The 17,272-nt window shown below is 39.8% G+C and overlaps 1 protein-coding gene across 3 annotated transcripts in view; it reads right to left on the minus strand.

The window, feature by feature from the left end:
* The window catches only part of STAT5B (signal transducer and activator of transcription 5B), a 65,719-nt gene extending 50,432 nt beyond the window's left edge, over positions 1-15,287 (minus strand). For all 3 annotated transcript variants that reach the window (XM_061391834.1, XM_061391838.1, XM_061391837.1), the window contains exon 1: positions 15,197-15,287. The gene's annotated coding sequence lies outside the window, so the exon portion shown is untranslated. The remainder of the gene's footprint in view (positions 1-15,196) is intronic.
* Positions 15,288-17,272: the final 1,985 nt, after the last annotated feature.

Raw genomic sequence — 17,272 nt, forward strand, 5'->3', positions numbered from 1 at the left:
AAGGAAAAATTTCATTTGTAACTAGATCTCAAATTTCAAGCATCAACTTTATGTACACCATGAAGAGTAACTAAGACCAAAAGATAAATAAGATTCTTTTCCAGGCAAACCTGGTTTCTAAAACACATACACACACCTCTTTGGTGGCCCAGTAGCTAGCACTCCAAGCTCTCAACACAGGGGGCCCAGGTTCAACCCCTAATCAGGGAACTAGATCCTACGTGTCAAAACTAAAGATCCCATGTGCTGCAACTAAGATTCGGTGCATACAAATTAAGAACAAACAACACACACACAAAATAAAAAACCACAGACACACACTGGAAAAAAAAAAAAAAGGCCAAACACAAACCAACTCTGCCTAAAAGTGATTTTGACAGTTCAGTTACATCTAAAACAGTATGGGCTGTTTTAGTTCCAGAGTTGTAAGCAAGGTCATATAGATGACAAGAGACAATTTGGGCTGTTGCATCAAAATTCAACACCCAGACCCCCGCACCTTCTGTAATAAAAATAACAGGCAACTCCCAACCTCTTTCCCCCACCTTCTTGGCCACATTACAAATGGAATCATAATCCAAATGTATCTGCATATTTGTTATTCATGACATTGAACATTTTCCCATAGAAACAAAGGGATGAAAGAGATGAAAAATTCCTAGGTAAGCCCCCAAACCCCAACTGATTTACAATCCTAAAAAACCTAATTACCTTTCATAATTTTGTTTCTGAAGGAAAAGATGTTAGGATGTCTAGTCAGAGATCCCATGAGTAACCAAGGAATCCCTCTACTCTTGTCTGCCACACCTCTCCCAGCAAAGACTGCTCTTCTAATCCCGACAAAGCAAAGGGCCTCCAGGGATGTGGGTAAAGCTTCAACCAGGCCTCAGCGCAGCAGTTTAAAAGAAAAAGTGCATCTGTATAGTTTGTGTGCGTTTTGGGATTGAGGTCTGTTGGCAAGTTTTAGGGGTATCATGTTTTTTTAGGTAAGAGTAAATTCTGCTCCCTTGGAGAGCAATGACTTCAGTTCCCTGAGGGTAAGAGACCCTATCTGTATGTGAGCTATATGTAAACTAGATGTTAAAAGTAGGAGACAGCTTGTATTTTATTTTACTTCTTTAGAAGGCCTGTAACTGCACTGTCCAATTATGACAGCTACAAGCCACATACACTATTATTGGGGCACTTCAAATGTGGCTAGTGTGACTGAGGAACTAAATTTTTATTTCATTTTTAATCAACTCAAATGTTAAACTTAAAAACTGAGGCTCAACTTGGTTACTGGAAGACTTTCAAGTATGTTTGGTTATTCGAATGACCTCAGTATGTGAACCTACTTTATCGACTAAAACTTTTGTGAAATCTGAACACTTCATGTAGTATTAGTAGAAACTTTGCATCTAAATTCAGATATGCTGTATGTGTAAAACACATACCAGATTTTGAAGACTCAGCAGCAAAAAGGAATGTAAAACATTTCCTTAGTAGTTTATTTTTTTAATTGATTAATCTTGGTTGTGCTGGGTATTCATTGAGGTGAGTGGGCTTTTACTAGCTGCCCCCGGGGCATGTGGGATCTTAGTTCCCCAACCAGGGATGAAACTTGGGTCCCCTGCATTGGGAGGCAGATTCTTAACCACTGGACCACCAGAGAAGTCCCTCTTTAGTTCATATATTGATTACACAGGCTTCCCTGTTAGCTCAGCTGGTAAAGAATCCACCTGCAATGGAGGAGACTCTGGTTCGATTCCTGGGTCGGAAAGTTCCCTTGGAGAAGGGATAGGCTACCAACTCCAGTATTCTTGGGCTTCCCTGGTGGCTCAGATGGTAAAGAATCCACCCATAATGCAGGAGACCTGGGTTTGATGCGTGGGTTGGGAAGGTCCCCTGGAAGGGGACATGGCAACACACTCCAGTGTTCTTGCCTGGAGAATCCCCAAGGTCACAAAGAGCTGGACATGACTGAGTGATTAAGTGTGCAGTGAGTATGTGGTCCTTGTTGAAATAATAATATCTGGGGTATACTGGGTTAAAGAATATATGTTATTAAAATTGATTTCACCTGTTTCTTTTTGCTTTTTTAAAAGGTTACTTCTAAAAAATTACATTTATATTGGACAAGCTTCTTGTCTATAACCAAAATATTTCACATATTCCTATATAACTCTTAACAATTTTCTAGTTCATACTTGTCTTAGCAGTAACAATTATAACTCTGCTTCTATGTATTGCTTAGAAGGAAAAATTCTGAAAGCAATCCTAAGGTTTTAAATTAAAATTTTAAAATATATAATTTTACTATACTTACTGAAATGTTAGCATGAAATGACACTATTTGAATTGAAAGTGTTCAGAATATTGTTTTTAAAAATTACATTCTATTACATAATCTCTATAAAAAGATATGTTTAAGAAGACTAAATCTAGTGATTCTTTAATGAAACTACTGGTGATTATCCACCATCTGTTCAAAGAATGTGAAATTCATTTTGAATCATATTAAAAACCTATTCCAATGCACATTCTAAAGGAAGTCCATGTGAATTCTCACCTGATTTATTCTCTGAAAAAAAATTTTAGTGATCCAAATAAACAATGTGGTATAATAATTAAAACAACATGATATATTCAGAACCACATTAATCTATGGAACAGGATAGACAAGAAGCAGATCTGAACATATAGAGGATTTAGTAAACATTAAGAGGGACTTTCCTATCAATGGGGAAAAGAGGAAGCTAATGGGAAGTGGTGGATTTTTCTGGATAACTAGAAATCGATTTGGAATTGATTTAGGTTGAAACTGTTAACACTTGTGAAACACTTAGCTCCGTGCTGGGCATACAGTGAATGATCAATAAATAATATTGTTACCTTGAGGAAAACTAATAAAGCTACAGTCCCACCTCACTTCTTACACAGAAATAGATTCTAGATGGACTGAGTAACTTAATGCAAAAAAAATTAGAACCAGGCTTCCCTGGTGGCTCAGTGGGAAAGAATCAGCCTGCCAATGCAGGAGATACAGGTTCAATCCCTGATTGGAGAAGATCCCACATGCCTTGGAGCAACTAAGCCTGTGAGCCACAATTATTGAGCCTGTGCTCTAAGCTGAGCTGCAACTACTGAAGCCCATGTGTCCTAGAGTCCGTGCTCCACAAGAGAAGCCACCACAATGAGAAACTCAAGCACTGCAGCTGGAGAGTAGCCCCGCTCTCTACAACTAGAGAAAGGGCCTGGCAGCAATGAAGACCCAGCACAGCCAGAAATACATACATTAATTTAAAAAAATTAGAACAATAAAATATTCTAAAAGAAAATACAAATGAAAATTTTACCATCTTTGGGTTTAGGTATGGTTTTTCTAAGTATGTCTTAATAGCCAGATGAGAGAAGAAAAGATTTATCAAATTAGACTACAAAAAAATTTAACGAGTTTGTACTACAATAAAAATAGTATACAAAGTTGAAAGCCAAAAAAAAGAAAAAAACAGGGAGGAAATAATTTGTAATATGTAAGACAGAAAGATCTCTGAAGAAAACTCAAGCACCTGTAACACAAAAGACAGGCTAATTATCAGATCAGATCAGATCAGATCAGTCGCTCAGTCGTGTCCAACTCTTTGCAACCCCATGAATCGAAGCACGCCAGGCCTCCCTGTCCATCACCAACTCCCGGAGTTCACTGAGACTCAAGTCCATTGAGTCAGTGATGCCATCCAGCCATCTCATCCTCTGGCGTCCCCTTCTCCTCCTGCCCCCAATCCCTCCCAGCATCAGAGTCCTTTCCAGTGAGTCAACTCTTCGCATGAGGTGGCCAAAGTACTGGAGTTTCAGCTTTAGCATCATTCCTTAGAGGCAAATCACAGAGAGAAAACCAAATGGCCAGCAAACTTGTGAAGCACTGTCCAGCCGTGGTAGAAATCAAAGAAATACAAACAAATATGAGAGAAAGGTTGCCAACATTTAGTAACCAGCAGACGTGGGAAAAAGACCACGCCTTTCACGCACTAGTTACTGGTGGGCATGTCGACCGGGGTAGTCTTTTTGGAGGGCAGTCTGGTACTGTCTATGACTATCAAATGACTCAGCAACTCCACTTCTAGAACTTAACATTAAGGAGTTGGTCCAGTAAATGTGAAAAAAATCCATTCTGCCTAAGGAGCTGTACTACTGTGTTGTTTATAAAAGTGAAAAACTAGAAACAGCTATCAATTATTAATGGATTAACTAAATTATGGTACAGTTATAGAATGGAATACACATCTTAAAAATGTTTAAGTATATTGATATCTATTAGTTCCCTGGGGAAACAAGTACCCCTTGAGCTCCCAGATAACAAGGTACGCTAGAGGTTTGTTTTAAAAATAAACTTGGGAGGATTTGTTATTTCTTCTCCATAGTCTCTCATCTCCATTACCTGTGTTAACTGAGAGCTGGCTGTTTACAGCTGAGTTGTAACCTGGGTCCACAAACCTCTTGAAACATATGCAAATTTTTGTGTGTGTGTATATTTTACTGGGAAGAGAGTCCATGGATTCATTAGTGCCTCAAAAGGCCCCCTAGTCCACCACTGGTTAAGAACCATTGGAGTACATCGCTTAATGGGCCAAGTTGTTGTCTAACTGCCCTCAAAAGCATATATGATTGTACAGTGCATGAGCTCAGCAGTCAGTCAATATTTACTTAGTATTTACTAAGTCTTACCTTGATTGGTAGCCCAATTATCGTAAAATTTTGGAATAGATTTCTTTACACACTTTCAAAGTATTTGAAACACATACACATACTCAAACACACACACATACTCTCACACACAATCCCCAAAAGCTCTCTGGCAGCTAGGAGACAAAAAGTGAATTAGAAAGTTTCAAACAAAATTATAATATTAACTTTTAAAAGAAGTAATTATTCTTCACAGTCATTTGAATCTTACGTCCATTTGAGCTCCTTTAAAGAGATAACTTTGAGATTTAAGGACTTAGAAAAAGACTTATCTTTGTGAGGACAGTCAAGTTCTCAAAATCAAATAAGGACTAGAACACTATCAAGTAATTAGTTCTAAATGAAGAAAGCAATAAATCACTTTATATATTAATTTTAAAATGTTCAATAATTTACGGATGCCGTATTATGCGATATATAATACTAAATTTGAGGCCCCAATTTATGTAATTTTTAAAGTATCTCATGGTTTGGTAAAAATGATTCAGATATCTAAGGGACGAAAGATTATCTACTGGCCACAATAATATCATAGTGATAAAATAGATTACAGGGGAAATCAGCAACTATAAGTGAATTGAAACCGAAGGAAAACATAATTTTGGATTAAATGAGATTATCATATTTTCAGGAGGCAGAGGAGGTAAGAAGTGATAAGCAAAAAAGTAATAAAATCAACAGGATTTATTTATGAAGGCATATTGGGCAATATACACTTACAGTATTATTTTTAATACACAAAGATAATTATCTTCAAAATACTATCAGATTTCCCTGGTGGTCCAGTGATGAAGACATCACACTTCCACTACAGGGGGTACAGGTTCGATCTCTGGTCAGGAACTACTAAGATTCCACATGCATCAGGGCCAAAAAGATAAAATAAAAACTTCTACTTAAAAAATAAAAATAAAATAATAATAATTATTATCTTCATGAATTGGAATTACCTACGTATGGATTTAGGATTAAAAAACACCAAAAGGTACTATATGATCTCTTTTATGTTTTATTATTCCCAAAACTGACTTAAAATTCTGTTGTTGGAAATTCCATTATAATAAATTACAAGGTACAATCTAAGTTAAGGTAGATTTTTACTGAGTTGAATTTTACATAAATTATGTAGGTGTTCTGCTGGGCTCAACAGTACATATTTTCTTTAAGGCTGTAATTTTATTTGCTGCAAAGTGATAGACCTAGAGAGCTATGTTTCACAATTCTAAAACCTGTAATTTATTTTCATTTTTATTCCTTAAACGCCTTAAAATGTTGAATGCTTTTATACACTAGATTTCATTACAAGTAAACTATTTAATGCAAATTTAATTAAGGCAAAACACAAGTCTCCTGTATTAGCAATGACATATACCCAAAAGAGTCTTTCACCAGAGGTTTCCTTTACCAGATATTCCCAAATGAATATCATAAAAAACACAGAGAAGTCATTAAGCATGACTAATGGAATTACAAGAAAAAGAAATCTATACACCTAGCAACCTTTGCAGGTATCATCATGAATGAGAAAGCAATACAAAAGCAAATGCAGAAAATATATTGAAATAATGTTCAGCATTACTAGAAGTTAAATAAGACCATTTTCCCCCCAAAAGTTGAAAACACAAACACGTACCTTCAGTATGAAATGACTGGCAACCTAGTAGGGCATATACACATGTAAAATAACATAATTTCCTTATTATATTTATAAACAGTATTATAATTCTCCATCAGCTTATATATAAAAATATGAAGCACTCCATCAAATATAAGAAACAACTCAATCCTCAAGTTATTTTAACTCTTAAGAATATTAAATACAATGAAATGATTTTAATATCATTAATCAAAAAAAGATATCATATCATCATGCCAAATATTTAACACAAACATCACAATCTACTTGTTTTTCTGCTCCTAAAAAGGAAACAATAACTGAAAATAAAAACAGGTTTCTCATTCTGAGATAAGTCAATATACAGAAGCCATTTTAAAAATAACTTTTTCCCCAACTTTATTGAGATATAACTGACATCTAACATTGTGCAAACTTAAGAGGTAGATGAAATGATTTGATATAAGTATATATTGCAAAATGATTACCACCATAAGGTTAGTTAACACATCATCAACTCACATAGTTACAATTTTTGTTTGGTGAGAACTTTTAAATCTACTCTCTTAGCAACTTAAAATACACAATATAGTATTGTGTATATAGTAATATAGTCACTATGCTGTAATTTACATCCCAAGAACTTATTCATCTTAATAACTGGAAATTTGTACCATTTAACCACCCTCATTCATTTCCCCACTGTGCTCGCCTGGCAACCACCAGTCTGCTGTTTCTAGGAGTTCAGTTTTTGTAGATTCCACAAGTAAGTGAGGTCAGACAGCATTTTCTTCTGTCTGACTTATTTCACTTAGCATAATGCCCTCAAGGTTCATCTACACTGTTCATCCACATAAAAAGAAGGAATGGATTTCCTTCTTTTTACGGCTAAACAATATTCCATTATTACAGAGCTCTCTCACATGTTCTTCACTGATTCGTTAAAAATAACTTTCTTTTCTTGTTTACAAAAGTATTTCCTATTTATTGTTGTTGTTGTTTAGTTGCTAAATTCTGTCCAACTCTTTTGCGACCCCAAGGACTTCAGTATGCCAGGCTTCTCTGTCCATGGAATTTTCCAGGCAAGAATACTGTAGTGGGTTGCCATTTCCTTCTCCAGGATTCTTATTTATTATCACCTATTTATTGTAGAAAAATGGGAAGCTACTAGAAAGTGGAGACATACACCCAGAATCCCACAACTCAGAAGAAATCTTTTTTCAGTGCCTATTCTTATGCTGGGCCTATATATTTCTTTTAGGAGTTATTTCCTAAAAGCCACTGTTTTAATATTTGTCCTGTTGAAATTTACCAATATAACAGGAATATGTTCTGTCCCAACTAGACCTCTTACACTTAAGGAATAAAACTTCAAAACCATAAATTTTGATGATGTCACATTTCTGGGACAAAATTTAAAATACATGATTAAGGTAGTAAGTTATCTTATGGACCCATTCCTTTAAAATTAGGCATTTTACTCTGGTATTGCAAAATCAAAGGATTATGCTGCATTACAATTCAGCATGTTCACTGCAGCCATGTCCTTCAGGAAGCCAAACATTTTCTATTTTGCTTTGGTACCTTAAACAGTTAAGGAGGAAGGCCAATCTCTATTACACATTACGATGCATTAGTATTTTTACTTGATGTTTAAACTCACTGAAGGATAAACTCATTTTTAAAATATGCTCACATTCAGGGTTTAATATATTATTACACAATTGAAACGATAACAGTAAAAGAACAAGGAATATTTGCACTACATTCCTGTGCATTGGACCTTCTGTATCTTCTGGAGTAAGACTCTACAAAGTTCAATTCTGACCAGCACTCTTACTTTCTACCAGAAACATCACAAATCCTAAAAACACAAACCCACAGGCTGAAGTGACTGTTTCATTCTGTAAAGAGCTATATATTTCTGTAGATACCTTGGTTGCTACTTTTTTCAAGCCTAAAAGATGACCAAATGATTTTTAGAAACACGAAACAAAAGGAAAAATAGAATCAGCATTATTTCTGAGAGAATATTTTTGCCTAGTTTAAACCATGAATATATTACATATATATAATATATATATATATATAATGCTATATCATGAAGCTGATAAATCCTAATTTTTAGTACTCTAACAAATTAAGTACTCAACCGTTTCTTTTCTTTTTTTCTGCTACAATGATATTTTAAATATAATTTGCTACAATGATATTTTAAATTTCTTCCAGTTTGGATTTTTTAAAATCCCATTCTTTATAAAAACATATTGATTGCTACCAGCTATAGGCTCTGAATTTTAGACAACACAAAATAGTTTTTCACAAACTTTCTAATTGACTCTCACCTAAAGGCTGGAAACCCCCACTGAAAGCTTTTTAAACTCATCAGACATATATATACACTTAAAAAAAAAAAAAAAGCTTTAATTGTAGGATCTCACTGACACAAACATAAGGAAATTCTGAGTTATACATACTTCACATTAAGCTTTTTCCACTGACATTGTAACTTTTGTCAACATTCAAAGAAAATTCAACCCTGGTCAAAGGTGACAGTTTGACAACCCTGGAAGCTAACATCCTCTGTTTATTTGAACAAGTCCATACTGTCTGCTCAGGGAACTGAAGTTTTTCTCATCCCTGACTTGATCTCTCAAGTTCAAATCACTACACTTAGGGTTGTGAATTCTGTCTCCAAGATTTAACTTTACAATCCACCTCTAAAAAAAGAGATGAGAGATTAATATAAGGATCAGATATGAAAAGGGATACGTTCTAAGACTACTTTCTAAGGGCCTTTGCACAACTAAACTAGAAACATATGCAATAAGTTCAGCTGGCTTAAAAACTATCCCCTCAAATTAAAATTCTTAAGTCTATTTCAAAAACCACAATTACTGGCTTTAAAACAAGAATAGGACCATAAATCCCTTCAAAATAAAGTTGCAAATAAAATGAGATGGATACTTGCATTCTCAGTCAACAAACATGCATGTCTCAAACCACACTGACACAGAAGATCTTTTTGTTTGTAAACAGAAGCCAAAGAGACAGCTTATAGCTCTTCCCCTATGATGTACATGGTAACGTCAGAAGAAAGGAAACAAAGGACAACTTAAGAGTTAAAATGAAAACTTTCTCTACTTTAATCTAATTTCTATCAGGAATATATAAATTAGTTGGAAAACACCTACCATCACCTTCATAAACTTAAAAAAAAATTCCAAATATACATTTAAAATTTTCTATTAAAAAAAGAGAAAGTCCATTTTGGAACACAAAGAACCATAAACCTCTAAAGAAACCAAACATCTCATTGCAAAGTGACAGTTACCCGCTCTTCTTCCAAGTGCAGTGGGTAACAATTCAGCTTCTGGATTCAGCTTGGCCTGTGTCTGGATCCAGCCCTGCCATTAGCAGCAGTGTGACCCTGGACAAATTACTTAACTTCTCTGTGGCCATTTCTTCCTCTTTCATCTGAGGATAGAACCCACCTCTCTGAGGATCATGAGTTAAAACATTCCAAGAGCTTATAACAGTGTCTGCTTGGCACTCTAAGTGAATGGTGTTAGGTATTATTTTTACTGTCTTCACTTTTAGGTTTGGGGCATAATTCGAAGTACTTTAAAATTAATTTTCTGATCACTTTTTTAAAGATAGCATAATGATCATTACGCAAATAATTAGTATACCTTCTCAAATGAGCCCAGGGTAAGTAGAGTTATAGCCCAGAGGGGTAAAGAGTTTTTTTTTTTAAAAGAGGTTTTCTTTTTTCATACACAGATCTTGGACGTGGCTGTTACTGGTAACTTCGGCTTGATTTCCCATATGCAAAAGAAAATCCCCTATCAGGAAAAGACAAGCAACATTAGAGAACACTTGGGTTTGTCCTGATCATTGCAGGGTAAAGCCAAAGTCACTTTTACTAGCCTGATGGGCATTGAAAATATTAGTCACCAAATTAATCCCAACAAATAACAATAATTGATCGGCTCATTGATGTATTTCCCCTTGTCTTCCCCAACCCTTCTCTAAGTAGTCAGAAAGGAAAGTTTTCATATTTTCTGAGAATCTCATTATTGCTCTCAAACCATACTCTATATCTTAGTAAAATTAAAAAATGAGTCAGCATAAGCACCTCAAAAAACTAGTAGTGCACAGAATATGGAGATATTTCTCTTCATACTAGATATAAATCTGGAAAACAATTTTGAAGAGTTCATCAGAGTGCCAAAGGAAGAACAAATGGAGAATGAGTGTTGGATTCTGCAAGCTAGTTTCCAAAAAATTTTCCATCAATATAAGTATTTTTCATCTTAGTAGTACTATAATACATGAGAAATGGAAGTAATTATTATGAATAAACCCAATGAAGAAAATATCCAGTATGTGACAAACTCATACTTCTTTATTGACTTTGGGTGGGGGGGTGGGGATGGGAGGTCAAGACACTCATCAACCTTATTTGCAAACTGCATTATGCATAATCATGCCACACGCTAATATAGTACTGCCTTCAGTGATGTGATCTAAAAGAAAATTTACAAGACAGAAACTCCCTAAACTGCAAACATGTTTGAATGCCAATTTAATCAGGAGTCTATTAAGTCATTACACTTCTTATAATAAAGTTAGTTGAAGGCAAGGAAAAGGCCACTTGCTTCAACTACTGAAACAATACTATATGTACTTCTTTCAAGGATATTCTTCTCCGCAACGCTCCATATAACTCAGAGTCCAACATTTATATTAAAAGTGACCTACCATGTTAATGGTTATCCAGGAGGGTCAAGGAAGAATTTTATGATTGAGGGTGATTCCTCCAAAGTTCTACCATCACCACACTAAATTTCTCCTTGTTCTTATTTAACTCCTCCATGACATCCTGTACGACTTCAAGGTGAGGTCAGAAAAACTGGTATAGTCACTGCTAGATAGATGGAGTTCCATATCATACAAAGCTATGGCAACCCCCCCTTGAAAGCTCTGACAGTCAAAGCTACACATAACATATTTTCACTCTATCTTAGCGCTCTGCGTTTTCTAGGTACCTGGCAGGAAAACACAAAGGGGCAGCCCCATTTTTCTGTTAATTGCACCTTTGTTGTGGTAGTTGTTGTTAAGACTTCTTCCAAGGCAGCTAAACCTTGAAGGGAGCTGGGAAGATCTGGGATGTCTTTTCTTTCCAACTGGGTACTCGGTACAGCTGTCATGAGGCAGTATGATGGGTCAAAGACAAACCACATTATCTGATGCTCGTTTTTATGCATATAAAATAAAAATGTGACACTACCAAAAGGTTACCATGTGGACCTAATTTTGAAAATACAAACAGGAAGCACCCCCACCCCAATATTACCATTTAAAAAAAAGGAAACCAAACCTCAAAGATACCTTCCAAGGAAGTCATGGGTGTGACCAAAACTAACAAAAGTAATAAAACGTCATCCAAAACCCTAAAACCACTAAAAGTGAGGGTCTCGTTCAACTAAAAGTCAAACACCTATAAATTACTCCTTTCTTTGATTAGTAAACATAGCCTAGATTTAGATATGTAAAATCTTCTCCAAATGGGCTTAGGTTTTTTACTAGTAAAGGATCACCACTCATAAGAAAACATCCAATGTAAACAGGCTATTTAATTAAAACAAGGACATGACAATTAAGAGAAAGCAAAGTAAAAACATTTTTAATCGCTGTTATCACGATTTAAATGTACAAAAAAACTGATGAGTGGAAACTAGATTGTTAAATCTGACTTTCCTATTCCCAGAAATAAGCACAAAACTGTTATTTCCAACATGGCAGGGGAAAAAATACTTCCGATTTTAGAACGGTTCTATTAACAAAGCACAGATTTAAAGAAATATCTTTTCCTTTAAATACCACACAAAATCAGAGACAGTGATACTTTAGAACAAAATTTTAAACATTATTTTTATTAAGAAGTATCAAAGTATTTTGACACTTTATTATGCAGTGAAAGGATATTTTTCTGAAGAGCTCAGTAACCTAGAACTGTCAGATAACTTTTTCAAAGAATAAGTTTCAAAAAAACTAATAAAAAACAGGAGGTTTTCTGCTTCCTTTTGTAGGAATAATGTACACTACACTATTGTACGCATAGAATACACAATAATGTACACAATAATGTACACTAGAGTGTAGGTAATCTACACTCTAATAGAAAGGGGAAAATACGTGTCACTGGCGGTCAGAACATCCAGATATCTATGAAAATTCATGAGATACACATGTTTGTAGGGCACTAGAAGAGTTAAGCTTCCTTGGCTTCTACCTTCAACATGCAATTTAATCTTGAGCATATTACTTACTTATTTACAACATCATCCTTTTCTATAGACTACCTCTATCAATTACCTATACAAAAATAAGTCAAATTAACTATCACAAGCACACTGATTAACATAAACTTAACCTGACACAAATCACAAATAATTTGAATATGATATGAAATAACTGTAATATAATGATATAACTTGAAACAATTTGACATTAAGTACCCAAAGAGCAACAAACAAATGATACCTTTTACTAGTCCTGATGTGGGTTTTGCATATGTAAATAAAACTGTTTAAAAAACATCAATCGAGAGCAAGAAAATGAAGATGAAATGAGAAGTTGGGGCACAATAGGAAGTGCTGACCAAAATATTCATGTTGTAACACTCCAAACAATGATAGCACTTTCTCCCCCTCCCATCATGTATATCATGAAGTACCCGATTAAGAAACACAGCCACCTTAAATACCTTAACACAATTCATATTAACAGCCTGTGGGCAAACATGTGCATCCTGACTAGTGAGAAGAGGGGATAATTTATTTAGTTGGTTGTACAGCAAAGATTTTGTGCAGTTTAGCTCCCAGTTGTGCAATAACCAAACTGCTGGTGATAGAAATCAACTTTTTTTTTTTTTAATGTTTTGCTTTTTCAAAAAAAGATCTCTCCATTCTCTCCCTGTGTCTCAACCAGGTGCTTGAATTTTCCATCTTCCAAAGGCTACAGAAAACAAGTAATCTACTAGATAACACCAACCTGACCAAAAGTGTGGTGCTGTTTTGGTTAAACCCACAGACATCACAAACTGTCACATAATACATTTTCTTAAAATCAGCAGCCCCCTTCTACCCCTTACACTATGAATTCTAACAACTGTGATCTTCCAAGAGATGGAAACTGGTACCAACACAAACAAGAACCCTGAAGCCTTGAAATAAAGTCAAGGGATAGAATTCCACCATGTAACGCTATCAAAACTGATCTAGTGTTCACAGTATTAGGGAATGAAATTTTAAAAATGACAGGCACGCTAAATAAAACACATAGTCAATGAACACCAACAATGTGATCAACAAAATGTAAACAAATAAATCATCACAGAAAAACGCTGAGCAAAGAGGCAGAGTTCTATTATCTTTGCTGAACGATAACAAAATTATTTGAGATAATATACTCAACAGCTGAAAGCTTATTATGGCCCAGGCGGCTATCCAACCACTTTGGAAATCTAAGATCCAAGCGGACGATAAACACCATTTGAAGACTGAAAAAGGGACCTAAGCTCAGTTTAATAATTAGGTGATACACTGGCCCTTTCAAGGGGCATTCCCCGAGGGCATTCCAGAGACAATTTATGAAACTGTGTTTAGGGAAAGATCTATTACTTCTCTATGCTTCGGGAAGAGCACCGATCTGAGAGACTTCAGACCGACATTTCAGTTCCTGAAGTTCTAAACAGCTGTGCGAACGGAGCAGGCCGATCCTTCCACGTACCTGGCCTCAGTTTCCTCATTTGTTCAATAAAGAAGGCAGCATTACCGCGGGGGTCCTTTCCAGCTCTAACATTCTACCACCCACTTTGAGCACTATTTACTTGATACGACGGTATCAAATACAATGACAGGATCAGAGGGGACAAGAAAAACAAGAACAAAAAAGATGTGGCATGGCTCTTCAGGAAAGAGAGGACTGCTATCTCTTTTTGCCCCTAAATTTCCTGTGGTTCGCATTAATCATCCTAAAACTGGCGCTTGTTTTCCAGTCTTCGCCTGTTCCATCATTGCTGGCTGTAAGTGTCTGCAAACGCCTCTTGCTCCACACAACTTCTTTTCCTCTTTGATCCGCCTGACCATCTTGCCAGATTCCTTTAGCCTCAGACCAGCTGGGGTGACACAACGGACTACTCTTCCGACGCTGCATCTCTGCCCCCAACACCAGGAGCACTTTTTAAAAAACTCCTTATCCCCGGCTAGAAAACCAGAACGCGCCGCTTCCCACCGCCACACGCACCAGCCGGGGCTTGGCGGGTCCTGATGGGGGATTCTGCAACCCCCCTGCCCCCCGAGCCTGAACGAAACGCTCGTATTTGTTGTCTGGACTCCTTATAAGGCGCTGTTCCTTGAAGCTTGGCTAAATACCCCCCGCCCCACCGCCCCCCGCCGTGCTCGTCCCACCCGCTCAGGAGTCGCTGATACCTCTCCTGAAATAAGGAGAAACGCGAGGAGCCGGCGGGGGCTAACTGCACCACGGAGGTGTGAGCGGCCAACAGCAGCCCCCCCAGACACCCGCGCACGCACGGTCTCTGCCCGCTACCCATCCCGGCCCGCCGCAGCCTCCGCACGACGCCCCTCGCGCGGCCCTCCAGTCTTCGCCCCGCGTGGCTCCCCTCACCCAGTGCGCGGTCCCCGCGGCCGCCCTCCCGGCCCAGGGAGCGATGGCGGCGGCGAGGCCCTGCCGGGCGTCTGGGCGGCCGGGGCGCGGGGCCCCACCCGAGCAAGCTCCCCGGCCTCCCTCCGCGGGCCCCAAGCCTCAGACCGGCCCCGCAGTTCCTACCTCGCTCGGCCCCTCGGGCGCCAGCGGCTGCCTCCTACCCGCTCTCTGGCTCGCCCGCCCGCTCGCTCGCTCGCTCGCTCCCTCCCTCGGCCGGGCCGCCGCGCGTTGTCGCCTGCGCTCGGTCCCGCCCGGGGTGACGGCTCCAGCCGACGATTCTCTTCTCGCCGGGGCCCACGGGGGCGCGCGCGCCTGTCGCGCGCGGAGGCCCGACCGCGCGCGTCGCCCGCAGCCCCGAGCGCGCCCCGCGCCGGCGCGCGCCGCTTCCTGGTTCCGCCCGGCGCGCGCTCGCGAGCCCCGTGGTCCCTCGCCCCACCTCCGCGGCCACCCTGGAGGGACCCGGAACCCCCTCCGCGTGTCCTGGGCGAGTGCGGGGGCGCCGGCGCCGCTGGCAGCCCCTCTTCGCGGTGCTGGAGCCGCTTTGCAGCTCGACTCCCGGGCGGGTTCGCGGGCCGCGAGCACATGCTGCTTTGTTTGGGTAGGGTCGGCTGTCCCCTGTTGTGGTCGTGTTGATTGGCCCCCCTCTGCGGCCCGCCCACCTTCCTTTGCCCCGGCTGGGGCCCGCGTTCTGGGTCCTGTCCCTCGCAGGCCGAGGTCAGAAGTCCACTGCTGCCCCATCAATAATTATCCCGGGTTTGCTCCCTGGAGGGCGTTTCAGCCTGGGCTCCTACCGCTTACCACACAGAGGACAGGCAAGAGGAAAGCCTAAGGGACACAGCAGGAGTTTACACCGACGCTCCATCCGCTGTTCCAGAGTGAATCTATGGGGGCCGGAGGTGTCCGAGATATTTCCCTCTCTGGGGAGTCCCATCAGTGGAACTACAGGAGGGACTCTATCCAGAGAGAGAAGAATAGACAGGATCAGCTGTGTAGGATCCAGAAGAAAGGGTCTCTGAGAGCCTTTTCCATGTAATGGGGAGGGGGTGCAGTATCTGAGAAGGCAGCCTGAGTCACCCACTCTCCTCTGGCTACATCTCTGGAGCTGGCCGATGGTTTCCCTGGCAACCCTCCAAGGGCCAGCACTAAAGCAAGGCATGTCAGATCTCCAGAAACCCAGCTGCAGCAGCAGAAAGGAGAAGGACCCCCTCCCCCCGACACGCACAGAGCATGTCCCTTCCCTACAGTCTGAAAATCTTCCTGTCCAGAGATGACCAGGATCTGCAAGTCCCCACGTCCTCCCATAATCCTCCCTTGGCAGCTCTTACCAGCAGCCTTGCCTTCACCTCCTGAATAACACCAGCCACAAAGATCTTTGTCTGCAGCTGATCACCAGCTCTTTCTCTGCCACCCAGGCTACTGCTTTTCTCCCACATTCTGGGCCAACACCTGGCACAGTGCTTCTTATGGAGTAGGTACTGAGAGCTTGGAGGCCAGAGCTGGAGGACAGGCTGGAGCAGGAAGCTGGACAGAAGTGCCAGCCCTGAGCTCTCTGGCAACCCCTCTGACAGTTATTGCCCGTGAGGTTTCAACACTTAGGTACACCATATCTTTTTCTTGTAAGCTTTCATACACCATTCCCTCTGCCTGGAATGTCCTGCTGCCACTTGACATCTGCCTTTCGGTGACACTTGCTCTAGGCAGTATACACCTCACCCTCCCTGTTTCCAGCCACACATTTATGCTCGTATTATGGCACCCTCATGCTGAAGGACAATTTCTTGTTTACATACCTTTCTACCCTCAGTGACGCACAATATCCCATTCACCTTTAAATGCTCCCACGCTGTCCCAGCCCAGAGCAGACACTCAGTAAATATTTGAGGAACAAACCCTACCCTCTAGGAATAGAAATGGAAACTAGGATGACTGCATAGTAATTAAAAGCACAGAATCACAAAATTAAAAGCACAGCACAGGTAAAGCTTCTGCCTGCCAATGCAGGAGATGCAGGTTCAATCCCTGGTCCGGGAAGATCCCACATGCCTTGGAGCAACTAAGCCCGTGCGCCACAATTATTGAACCTGTGCTCTAGAGCCCGGGAACTGCAATTACTGAGCCCACGTGCTGCAACTCCTGAAGCCTGAAAGCTCTAGAGCCTGTGCTCCGCAACGAGAAGCCACCACGATGAAAAGTCCGAGC

The sequence above is a fragment of the Bos javanicus genome, chromosome 19 (assembly GCF_032452875.1).
Source record: "Bos javanicus breed banteng chromosome 19, ARS-OSU_banteng_1.0, whole genome shotgun sequence".
Taxonomy (NCBI): domain Eukaryota; kingdom Metazoa; phylum Chordata; class Mammalia; order Artiodactyla; family Bovidae; genus Bos; species Bos javanicus.